The following is a 10,402-nucleotide window of genomic DNA, read 5'->3' on the forward strand; positions in this document are numbered from 1 at the left end:
TTCCATCATGTACCCAGGATCACTTTGTTTAACCATGTAAAGTTATGCCAGGGCTCTTGGATGGGCTGCTTTGCTCTGCTCTGTTCTTTCTATTCCCTTGCCTCCATCTTAAGTTATCAGATCCCCACCCACCCCCCATATTTTTTGTGAAGGAGCAGTTTTCAACCAACTTTCTTGAACAAATGAAATATCTTTATGTTTTCACTCATAAATTCTGCTACTTGCTGGAAAAGCAAAACTAACATAGTCCATCATGATGTACTTTATCCTCCTTCATAGAGAGCTGCTTGCTCCACTACTGCTAGCCCTGATTCAATAGGATGTAACTTAAGCAGAGATCAGATAGGCTGCTTGTCTGGGGGAGGAATTTCGATTTATCTAATCTTGACACCCTTACTTCCCCATGGGCTGCTAGAATAACTGGGAAAGGACAGAGCTGGTCACATCCCTTGAGCTACAAATCACTGATTAAAAACCCTTCTGCTCAGTAGGGACACATAAAGCACGTTTCTGTGTGAGAGAAGGATCCACAGAGAGAGGTGTCCCTTATCTTAATAAGAGTCTGATGAATGGCAGAAGGCAGCCAGTTTTTGCTGCAAGATAGAGTCCAGCAAAACACTTTAAAGCATTTGTTCAAAGTCAAAGACATAGACTGAAGGTGAAAAAAATGTGCCTCTGCTCCAGTCTGTTGCTCATTTGGGGCTGAAGAGCTCGACAGCTTGCCAGCTGAAGCTTTATTCCGCTGTGCATCCTCAACTTAGAGGGTTGGTTGGTTCATACATTCAGGTTCATCACTTGGATTGCAACATCAAGCTGTGTTTTGCATGCCTGAACTGGTCATCCCAGATCTCACAGACAGAACTTACATCAACTTGTCACATCACCCTCATGTAATTTTTTTGTTCATCTGAGTCAGTACACACATTCAATTGTCAGCCATCAACTAAGTATAAAGAATTCAAGTGATGTACATGCATGTGTGAACCAGTCCATAATCAAAGGACTCAACCCACCAGAAGATAAAGCTTTTGTGCAAACCACCCTCCCATATGATGCACTCCAAGACACTAGCTTGCAGTCTGGTGCCCTTTCCACATGAGAATTCATGACATCAGAACATTTGAAGCTTTGGTTAATAGCAGCTTTTCTGATTGCAGTTTAAAATTCTCTTAAAATTCTCAGTTTATGCAGGTTAAAATAATGTATGTTGTTGAGCCTTCTAATGTGAAATTCTGCTTAAAGATTTACCACAGATTTAGACTAAGCAGGGACATAGTCCATCAGGGGCATCTTCTGCATAGACTCTATTGAAATTAATGGGAGTTGTGCAAGAGTACATTTTAATGGCTCCTGCAGAGAGGACGCTCTGGGTGCTTTTGTGCAAATCTTATTTATTTCAGTGGGGCTTGTGTAGAAGCAGTTCCTGCTGGCTTGTGCTGATGTTTTCTTCTGCTTCCAGTAATATGGGTGAAGGACTGCCTTTTGACCATTGCTTCTTACAAAAAACCAAAACAGTTAGCCTTAGTGGTTATCAGTAGAAATAACTATAATAAATAATGATAAAACATTATTTTATCGGACCTAAAGATTAAGTGCTGTCCAAAGGTTAAACAAAGAAACAATTTCTGCCATGCCAGCTTACAAGCTAATGGGCATTTTTAAACCTGCCTTCTTTAAAACAGATATATAAATAGCTGCACATAGATATTAACATAAAAATAGATTCATGCATAGATAATTTATTTGTTGAATGAGCAATGGCTTTCTCTTTCCCTCTCTCCCCATCCCGACCTCAGTCAGCAGAGGTAACAGCTTCCCGCATAGCATGTATTTTATTATTTTAGGACTGAATTGTGTGCAAAGAGCAAGCTAGCTGTATGTGATATGATAGGATATGATGGGTGAGCCATCAGGAAATGAATATGTAAACTGTGATATGATCCCCAAGGGATGGCTGCTTTTTTGGAAAATAGTCTTACCAGGAAAACCTAGGACATGACAGGTTTCATTAAGTTTTCAGTTTACATGAGCATGACTAGATAAATAGCTGACCTGATTTGGATGTTGGTAGATTTTGATTTGTGGAATTAATATAAAAGAAGCTCCTCTGTTTCTCTTTCATAATTAATTGCATCACTGTGCAGTTTCTTGTTAACTCGTTGAAGCTATAAGAGGTGATTGGCTTTGTTTCACTCAATGGAAAAAGCTCCTAGATTTGTCACCGAAGAGTTAACAGGACCCACTCACCAATAAGCTTATGTTGTGATCTTCCACATCTAAACACATTTAGCACTCACCCAAGGCACAAAATATCATATCAAGCTTTTAAAAGTATGAGATTTATTGAAAAAAAGGAGACTCAAATCTCATTAGTACTGCATCATAGCATTAACCATAATAGTGGCTGCCTTCTTTGAGCTTTCATCTTTAAACTAAGGTGATCATTTCAATATACTTAGTATTCATACAGCAAAGAAATATGCTCAAAGCAAATGTTGTACTTCTAGTGTTAGCAATTAGATCTGTAAGACACAAGCATCTTCTGTTTCATAAGTTGAGGTAACATTCTAAAAATCAACAATTCCCAGTTTTGTTTTCTTCCAGTATTTCCATATTTTCTCAAGGGGGAATAGCAATGCTGGTCAATTACATTCTTGCTGCCTCAAGCAAGGCAGAAAATGGTGCCCCCTTACTTCCTTTCCCTCACCTCATTTTTGTCTTTAAAATCACACCCCCAATTCCAATTTTAATAAGCTCAGAGTAACGCTAGGTAAGGTTCTGTAGCTACATTTATTAACAGGGAAAGGAGCACAAGATGGGTAGGAGTTCCTGAAGAAGAAGTTACTAAAAAAACAGTCACAAACAATTCCAAAGAGAAAAACAGGAGACATATTTTTTTAAAAACTAATCTGACTGTATGAAAAATTTAGTGATGAAAATGAGCATGTATACGAAATGAAAGAAAGGACAGGACACCAGGAATAAATACAGATGGGTGGCCCATACTTGTGTCAAGAGAGCTAAAGCTCAGAATGAGCTGGGACTTGCAAGAGATACTAAGAGCACCAAAAGGAGCTTTCCCAGGTATGTTCAAAGTAAGCAGCAGAAGAAAATGGTAGCTCTGATGTTCAGTAAAGATGGTGAAATGTTAATGGGTGACAAAGAAACAGTAGAACTGTTCAACTATTATTTTGCCTCCATCTTCGTTCAGAAGAGAAACTGAAGGGAAACCGCATGCAACTTCACAGAAGCAATGTGAATACTGAAGAGTCAAGACTGGTATTGCTAAAAAAAATCTTAAATGAGTTCACGTCTCCAAGTCTTAATGAATTGCCTCCTAGAGAATTAAAATAATTTGTTAGGTGCAGAACCTCTGTAGGAATGAGCACAAATCATTACCCCCACAAAATTGCACAGGGGAATGTGTTTTGTCCACAAATCTTCCAAAACAAATAAATAAAACAGATAGATTCGGGTACAAGTCATTTTATACCCAAATCAATTCACACAGACAGCAGGCGCAGGCAGTGATTCTCTCAGCAGCAGGAAGGGGATGAAAAAATTTATCTTCTCTTTTCCTCAGTCAGGAAAGCAGGAACAAAAAGCAGAGAATCCACTCCAGGCAGCAGGCAGGCAAGGCAAAGCAAAGCTCCTCTGGCTCTCCCGCTCTCTCTTCTCCCACGAGGCAGAAATGCAGAATGGTGCAGGGGCGTAACGATAGGGGGGACAGGCAGGGCATGTGCCCTGGACGCCACTCTGGTGGGTCACGTGGGGGGGGTGCCAAAAAGTGGCATGCCCCCTGATCCCCCCCTGGATCGCGCGTCGGTGGCGCGGGCGGTGGCGGGAGTGAGTGTGGAGGTGGCGGGTGGCGGCGGATCGCCGAGTGCGGCGGTGGCAGGCAGCGGCGGATCGCCGAGTGCGGCGGTGGTGGGCGGCGGTGGATCGCCGAGTGCAGCAGAGCGACGCCGAGGCCTGCCGTCTGGCCCGGCGTTGCTTCCCAACTGCACAGGTGTGCCTGCGCAGTTCAATGAACTGCACAGGCGCCTTGCAGTTGGGAAGCGATGCCGGGCCAGATGGCAGGCCTCGGTGTCGCTCTGCTGCACTCAGCGATCCGCCACCACCCGCCACCGCCGCACTTGGCGATCTGCCACTGCCCGCCACCGCCGCACTGGATCGCCGCCCGTCACCGCCACACTCGGTGATCCGCCGCCGCCCGCCGCCGCCACGCTCACTCCCGCGGCCGCCCGCCACCGCTGCGCTCACTCCCGCGCTCACTCCCGCCGCTGCCCGCCACCGCTGCACGATCTGCCGCCGCCCGCCACCGCCGCGCTCACTCCGGCCAGCCCAGGGGGGCGCAGGTATGTGGGGGGGTGGGGGGAGGGCGCAATTTCAGGGGCAGAGCTTGCCCTGGGTGCCGTTTCCCCCCGTTACGCCTCTGGAATGGTGGCAGGCTGCCTCCTTAAATACATTTGAAAATCCCTCTTTCGAACTCCCCCCAACCTTGTCCCTTCTTTGTTCCTTCTCCTAGTCAATGCAGGGTCAGTCACTCCTGGCAACACAAGGTTTGAATGGAAATGAGCCAATCTGGAACCGGGGGGAATCGCCAGCCACTCATTGCACACTGTAAGTCACCAATCTGAAGTTTGGGAGGGTGGGATTTTTTTAAAAAAAAATTGACACAAAATGGAGACAGCAAGAGAGATCATCACAAAATGGAGGTCTGAATCTACACATTTTTCAGGTCCAAAATCTGGGCAATTTGCTTTGGACCCGAATCTCGCCAGCTAGCACAGGGGCAATTTGTCTTGTCCACAAATCACCCAAAACAAACTTTTGGTACAAATTGTTTTGTACCCGAATTGATTTGCACATCCCTAAACCTCTGTCTACCATATCTGAGAATACTGAAAGAACGAGTGGGGTGCTGCCACATGGTTGGTGACAGGTTAATATTGTTGCAGTCTCTTAAAAAAAAAAAAAAAAGAGTGGGAAAGAGGATCCAAGAAACTACACTAGTCAGTCTGATGTCAGTACCAGCAAGTCCCATGGGGAAAGGTTGGGGGAACAGGGTATGTTTAACCTGGAAAAATTGAAGGCTGAGTGGGAAACATGATTTCAAATACTTGCACAGTTGCCATATAAAAGACGGCGAAGACTTGTTCTCTGCTGCCCCAGAGGGCAAGATTTAACCCAGTAGGATTAATTTACAGGAAGGCAGATTTTGATCGAACATTGGGGAAAATTTCTTAATGGTTTCTAGGGGAGTAGGGGCTCACTGGAGGTCTTCAAACAGAGGCTTTGTCTGGGTTTTCTGAATTAAGCAGGGGGTTGGACTAGATGGCCTACAAGGCGGGACAAGAGACACAAGTTTGGGGAGGTATAGAAATACAGTGGTCCCTCGACTTACGAAGCACTCGACATCCGAAGATTTCGACATACGAACGACAAAAAATACCAGAAGTCGTTGCCGGTTTAGATGCGGATTCCTCGACCTACAAATTTTTAGATGCGGTTTCCTCGACTTACGAGTGTTCCGGACCTCCGTGGATGCGCTTTTCGACTTACGAAAATTCCGACCTACGAACGTGCGTTCGGATCGGATTATCTTCGTAAGTCGAGGGACCACTGTAGTTTAAATAAATAAATAAAATAAAGATGGCCCTCTAACACTATGATTCTATGGTTCTAAACTATTCCATTAATTTCAAGGGCTGTTGTACATATCACTGTAATATACTGTTTCAGCTTATAGAAGTTTGCTGTTTTCTCCAAGATTACACAAAAAGCCCTGCTGGAAGTTTAGATCCATGCCATGATCTGTTTTTATTTGTGACTTAATCCACAGTTGGTCTGCAATAATACCCCTAAAACCTTTAGATGTGTTGACCTGAATACATGGAATTGCTCTTCGTACTGTTTTTCTGTTCAGATTTCTTTCCTTTCTAAATGCGACCTGGACATTTTGCACCAAGAGAATGTAACACTTTCACATTTAGATAAGTCTAGCATTCAAAGGTAGACAATTGAGAAAAATGTGGGGGGAAATATTTCTGATTCATTAACCCATCTGTGCTTAGAAGTAATATAATAGAAACTGAATTTTACTGTTGGAAGGGACCTTAGTGATCTCCTAGTCCTACCCCCTGCTCAGTACAGGAAACTGCTACAGCATCCTGGGCAGATGGCCCATCAGCCTCTGCTTGAAAACTGCTAGCCCACCACTGCACAGAAACAGATGGCTCCACTGCCAAACAGCTCTTACTATTACAAAACTCCTCCTCCTCCTCCTCCTCCTCCTCCTCATGTTTTGCCTTGAATCTACTTCCTTGTCATTTCTTCAACCCATTGCTTCTAGTGATGTTTACTAGTGCCACACAAAACAGAGTGAAGTCATGCATAGTATTCCAAAGAGGTTATCTGTTAACTTGGAAGTCATTCTTCTGGTTCCTTCCCCATGTTTTACTCAAACAGGGAGGCGGGTCTCACGATCCGTGAGACCCACTTTCTCTGAAACTGTGGGGAGACAGACGACTGGGCAGGGAGCCCTGGGCAGCCAGATCGGCCGCCCACACAGTTGCCAGCTCCGTGACAGAGCCGGCGGGGGCTGGGGGGAGTGGGGGCCACACGGCCCCTGTAAGCCCCAGTATGTCCTGCGCGAGTGTGCAGGGCATACTGGGGAGACCCCCGGAGCCGGGAGGCGGCTTTTCATCTCCCGGTTGGGGGTCTACTCGCGAGGAGCCATGGCTACTCATGAGCAGATAGGCCGGGTTTGCGGAGTGCTTGCTCTGCAAACCTGGGCTAAGGGGCAGGCTACTTGAGCGGGTTAGCCGCTCAAGAACCACCGGGCTCGCTTGCGAGCCTGGTGGTTCTTACGATTAACAAAAATCGGGCTAGGCTCTCCTAGCCCAATTTTTGTTAATCATGAGAATAGCCCCAGGAAGTTGGAAGAGTATGGAAGCTGTTCATCCCATAAAACAAATGCTGTCATTGCTAAAGAGAGTGCAGAATTACCTAGGAAGCTGCCTTATGTTGAGTCAGACTATTGGTAGACCTGGACCATTGGTAGCTCTGCATTTTTACACATTTTTACAGCTGTGGCTCTCCAGGGTTTCAGACAGAAGTCTTCCCCCACCCCCACCTGTTGATATCAGGTATTGAACCTGGGACCTTCTACCTGCAAAGCTGGTATTTCCTTACTGAGCCACAGTCCTTTTTTCTGATTCATGTTCTTTAGATTTGGAGACCACAGGCCTTTGTGGACTGTGGGTGGTGAAGTCACTGTTCCCAGCACTTTAGCTGAGATACTAGTATATGCTACATTCAGACAGAAAAAGCCCCGAGTATAAGATGAAAGGGAAAGCCGGCCTTGGGCATCTCTTGTGTGGCCTGATTTGAAGAGGGCCATAAGTGGTAGAAACAGAGATCGATCATATGCCAGTAAATGCTTTTATTGGTGCCAAAGTCTGAAAGAGAGTTGCCATTTTCTTAAACAGTTTCAGCCGCAGCCAGTGATTTAAGAAGAAAAAACACATTTTACAAGGGGGGAAACCTCCTTTGGAATCCCTTTTACTCCTCTCACTCTCTTATTTTTTCTCTCTCTCTCTCTCTTACCCTTTTCTTTCTTTCTTTCTTTTTCTTTCACCCCTCAAAAGCCAAAGTTGTTACTCTGAGTTCTTTTTGAGAAGAGAGAACCGTGATGAAATTCCTGTGTTGGCATGGCTGATGTTAATGGCTAACATTGGGGGCAAAGGTCCTTGAAGGCCCCCACATCTGCAGCTTTGTACAGGCCTCACCTCCGAAAGGCCTCAAAGTGTGTAGCCAGCCAAGGCCTAATGCGTATTAGCAAGACAAAGGCCTGAGGAGAGGAGGAGAGGGGATGAGCTTTAATTTACTGAAGATTTATTAGGGCATCATGAAATCGGCCTTAACCACCCATTTTCTATATCATCTGCACACATCTAAAGGGGGTGGCTTTGTTGTGGGGAGATGGTCATTTAGAATTATCTAGCAACAAATCTTGCCAGGATAAAAGCTACAGAGACAGGAGCAGGACATAGAGGCAAGTTCACATTCTGCACTCAGAGCCCCAAATCTGGAAATATGTAAATGTGGGAATTGCCATTCAGGCTAGCATTCTTTTCTCCCCCTCCAGTTTGATTTGCAGGATGCTGGCTGGCGCATTTTCTTTATATTAAACCTTATTTACTCAAGCATATGAAGAGGTTCAACAGATGTGGGGGGTGATGAGGAGATAGTGTTCAAGTATTGGAGGAATACATAGCAGGATCCATCTTGTGGAAGAGATTATCTGAACACTTTTTGTATCATTCGGTTGTTAACATGTTGTTCTACATAACTGCTACAATTATGAGCTGAAATGCTACTAGTTTGCCAAAAATACCCCAAAGGTAGTGTTAATGGAAAAGTTATTTAAGTCACATGACAATCCTCCTATGTCTGATTTTTAAAAATGAGAATGAAATGTGAAGGTTCAGTTTGGACTTGCCCTAACATGAAGCTGAATTCAGATCTAAATCTAGTAATTTATCACATTTCAGCGCTGCTTTATGCATTTTTCCTTCCTTGTGTTTCTGAGATTTGGATCTTAAAAGTACCAAATGACTGTTTTCATTGAAGACATGGTCCCCTGGAGGGTTATCAGTGATTTCAGTAGGTGGTCTGACTGGAAAGAGGAGGGTGGGGGGGGGGATCCTCACACTCATGCCAGTTTTCTCACAGAGCTGTTTCCTAGCCCTTTCCCAAGTAGAGTCCCTCTCTCTCTCTCTCTCACACACACACACACCCCTGATCTAAAAGTGGACCATTCCTACAGATGCCAGAAGAATAAGCTTGGTGGCCTGATATGCCTTGTCTATTGTGATCTAATTTTAGTTCACTGCTATTAGAAGTGCATGGGACGTCTCAGATAAATGTTATAACCTCAGGGTAGCCAATATTATTTCAGGTTCAGCTCATGTGTCTTTAAGAGCAGCTTTATATGAAGAAATTAAATGCACAATGTTTTTCCTTTCACTTCTATTTCCATGTCAGGAAAGAGTCACCTGCTTATATTTTGCATGTCAGGCTGCCCTTAAAGGCACAGTAGCAGAGCAAGTGAAAAAAATGTTGGCAGTTCTCCATACAGCTGATACAGCTAATACTTACGATCATACTGATTTCATTCTCGTTCATATGAGGATATCAAACATCCTAAAGTATATATATTTGTGCAGATCAATGTTTGTCTCCAACAGAACCAGTACACCAGGATCTCCAGGGGGGAAGGAAAGTTATTCAAATGAGAATATTGAAAGGCAGATGTTCTTGGAGAAAACTGTAAACTGGGGGAAAGAATGTGAAAGTAGCAATCAAACTGCACATTTCCATGGACTTAATGGTCCTCTTGCTTTGTGGGCTGTAAAGTCATGTCAGCCCTAATCTATCCTTAATGAGCTCTCTCCTTCTCTCTGTTGTGAAGGGACACTCACCAGTAAATGCAAATTAGCACACAATTGTCTTGTCAGTAATTGTCAAAGGCAATCTATCCCTCCTACTTCCTGAACAAATGCCTATCTCCATCTCCCCTTGAAAGCTCTGTAAGCATTATGTGCTACTTTTCTCTTTGTAGACTTTGCTCACATTCTGAGAAGCAAACAACACAGACACAGAAACAAACACACAAATACATATACATTTCATTAGCACAATCCCTCCTCTTAGATAGAAAGCCCAAATAGCTTCTTTATGCTTTAAATCTGGCCACACCTCTTCTGATGATGTACATCAGCATTAACAAATGGAATGTACTGCTGCTGCTAACAGAATGAATGTCAGAGGAGAATCGTGTATTTTTAACTTGCATACATTGAAACATGTTGGGTTAATGCCCTTTTCTCACCTGTACAGAGATGGATGCAGAAGCAGTCCAAGACATTTTGCTGCCTAAATCAATAGACAATATGGTGCTCCCCTCCACTGTGGCCATGCATTCTCAGGCCATGCTTCCAAGGCAGTAACAGTGAAATGCAAACACTCTCGGACTGTGCCACCAAGTCTGCATGGTTTCGGGGGGGGGGGGAGGATGGACAGTGTTTCCCAACAGGGCAAGGAAGGGCATTGGCTGTGGAAGGTGGATGTCTCCCATGGTGGCAGGGGCCCAGCCATTCCTGGAGACCCTTCCTGTGCCTGAGATGTCCACCTCACCATGCCTTATGGAAGGGCTGCCCTTGGGTGGATATTTTTATGTCTTCAAACCATTCTCCTCCCGTGTGTGTATACACACACACACACACACACACACACACACACACACACACACACCATTCTTATGCCTGACAAGCACTTGACATACATCCTGCCCACCTATCTGGCTTGATATGCTTCAGTTTTGCTTCTTCTATAT

The sequence above is a fragment of the Hemicordylus capensis genome, chromosome 2, assembly GCF_027244095.1.
Source record: "Hemicordylus capensis ecotype Gifberg chromosome 2, rHemCap1.1.pri, whole genome shotgun sequence".
NCBI classification, from domain to species: Eukaryota; Metazoa; Chordata; class Lepidosauria; order Squamata; family Cordylidae; genus Hemicordylus; species Hemicordylus capensis.